General features: G+C 62.3%; 1 protein-coding gene across 1 annotated transcript in view; it reads left to right on the top strand.

The window, feature by feature from the left end:
* Window positions 1–1601, top strand: part of CELSR1 (cadherin EGF LAG seven-pass G-type receptor 1) — a gene marked incomplete at its 5' end in the record, with an annotated part of 124261 nt that overhangs the window by 15261 nt on the left and 107399 nt on the right. The gene's annotated exons all lie outside the window — the stretch shown is intronic.

Genomic DNA, 1601 nt, shown 5'->3' with positions numbered 1-1601 from the left:
GGACTGCAGTACAAACACTGGGAGGGTCCTGTGCCAAGCAGGCCAGGTTGGTCACCTCGCTGTCACCTAGCCTGAGTCCGTTTCCCGTGTCTCATCCTCTGGGCTGCATTCCAGGGGTACTCAGGTGCTGCTGACCGGGCCTGTCCAGAGCCACTGCCCTGGTCCAGTCTACCCACGGCTTGTCCTCTGTCAGGCGTGTCTTCTAGAGACTGCACTTGTCTCCTCTGTCCCACTTTGTCCCAAGTGCAGTGCAGCTGGTGATCCACCTGCCTGTAGGCCATCTTATCTGGAAGTGTAGCTCCTCCCCCTTCCGCCCCTCCTGCCCCTCCCCCTGGACTGAGCAGGTACCTGGAGGCCTGAGACTTTATCAGCCTTCACACCTTGTTCCTGGACGGAGTTCTGCCCCCTGCCCCCACCCACCTCCCCGTGTCCCTCCCCACAGAGCGTCAGCCTCAGCCAGGCACCGGAGACCCGGCCGGGCCATGCTGTTGTCCCCCAGGACCCCCTTCCCCTGGGGCACTTGCTCATGGGGTAAATGCCAGGTGGCAGCATCAGCCTCTCTGCGCCTCCTGCCCCTGCCGCCTCCTGGACGTTTCGGGTACCCCTGCCCCCATGCCCACCGCACCCCCATCAGCCCTGCTGTCCCCGTCACCTCCTTTACGTCATTCAGCCCCGGTCTGAGTGAGGGGTCCTCCCTGTGAATTTCCCGTTGGGCACCCGCTGGCGTCCCAGAGCTTGGCGTTGACCCCCGAGGGCCTGCTGTGCTGTCTGGAGGTGCTGGGCGGAGCCAGTCCCGTGCGTGTGTCCGGAGGGGACGGTTCAGCGCTCTGCACAGGGAAAGCCCCTGCGTTTACACAGGTTTATTGCTCAGGTGTGTCAGTCCACATCCACCCAGGAAACAAGCCACTCCAGGGACTTGAAGCAGCGAGAAATTGGACGCAGGGCGTTGGGGCTGGAGGTACAAAGGGGTGTGTGGGCCTCGGCACCGTGGGACAGCTTCTGTCACCTTTGTTGGGCTGTCTGTGCCACCCAGGGGTTGAGCCAAGTGATCGACTTAGGAGATTCTTTTTTAAGACGTGGCCTGGGGATACCACGAGGGCGTCCATTGTCACCAGATCCTTGATGGAAGGCAGAGACAGCGGTCACTCTCCCTGCTCCCTCGTGTCCCCAGACTGTAACCGACTCTGTGGCCCCCTCGGGCCTCCCGGGTCACAGCCTGCCATGGAGCGTGGCCTTAGGCCTAGATGGGGCACCAGGGGCCTGGTTGGATGTCAGGGCCTTTGAGTCACAGGTTAGCAGTTCAGGTGTGGCTTAAGTAAGTACAGAACTCTCCTCACTGGACGTCGAGGATTTAAAAGTGGACCCATTCTAAGTGGGTGCCCGGGGTGGTGGGGGAGGGGTCCTGTGGCGTCCTGGGAAAGCCTTGGCCTCTGAGGACATACACGGCCCAGACCACAGCGTGGAGGGTGCCCAGGTGGCCCCCCACCTTGTCGGGTCGGGAGTGTAACACCGTCCTCGTTGTGAAGGTGACACAGACTCGGGGTGTGGAATGTGGCGTGGACGCTGGGTGGCCCAGAACGGTCTGCCGGGCTGCAGGGCTA

The sequence above is a fragment of the Pteropus vampyrus genome, unplaced genomic scaffold (assembly GCF_000151845.1).
Source record: "Pteropus vampyrus isolate Shadow unplaced genomic scaffold, Pvam_2.0 Scaffold401, whole genome shotgun sequence".
NCBI lineage: Eukaryota > Metazoa > Chordata > Mammalia > Chiroptera > Pteropodidae > Pteropus > Pteropus vampyrus.
Note: the sequence above shows the minus strand (reverse complement) of the source record. Positions and strands in the feature narration are given on the sequence as shown.